Raw genomic sequence first — 462 nt, 5'->3', positions numbered from 1 at the left:
AATGAACATTTCGTTGGTTATCCTGGGAATAGGTGAAACTATTTTCTTATTATTAACAAAATGTTAAAATGAAGGTACAGATGAACATATAAAATAAAAAGGAAGTATGTTATACGTAATGCAAGAATATATGTTCCGTGGAGGTTAATAGAGCCATTCTAATATGTATTCAAGTTACCCATAAAAATATATTCGTTTTCTCTCATTGAAAGATTTAAGGGGTAACTTGTCTAAACTTCTTGGTTGCGAAATCGTTTGAATGACCTATATATTGATAGAAGTATAATGAGTGCTATAATGATAGTTATGTCTTATTGTGCTCAGTTAATTATACCAGACGACAGAATTTAACCCTCTGTATAGGAAAGAAAACAAAATGGATAACAGAGTAACAATTAACAACTGGTATCATTTATCTAGGCTGTAGTTACCGTCTATATTAATTTTATAACAAAACAAATT

General features: G+C 29.2%; 2 protein-coding genes across 2 annotated transcripts in view; one reads left to right on the top strand and one right to left on the bottom strand.

Moving 5' to 3' along the window:
• LOC119594376 (guanine nucleotide-binding protein subunit beta-2-like) overlaps positions 1-462 on the top strand; it is a 41136-nt gene that overhangs the window by 3059 nt on the left and 37615 nt on the right. The window lies entirely within an intron of this gene.
• LOC119594377 (procollagen-lysine,2-oxoglutarate 5-dioxygenase 1-like) overlaps positions 1-462 on the bottom strand; it is a 46541-nt gene that overhangs the window by 37145 nt on the left and 8934 nt on the right.

The sequence above is a fragment of the Penaeus monodon genome, chromosome 33 (assembly GCF_015228065.2).
Source record: "Penaeus monodon isolate SGIC_2016 chromosome 33, NSTDA_Pmon_1, whole genome shotgun sequence".
Taxonomy (NCBI): Eukaryota; Metazoa; Arthropoda; class Malacostraca; order Decapoda; family Penaeidae; genus Penaeus; species Penaeus monodon.
Note: the sequence above shows the minus strand (reverse complement) of the source record. Positions and strands in the feature narration are given on the sequence as shown.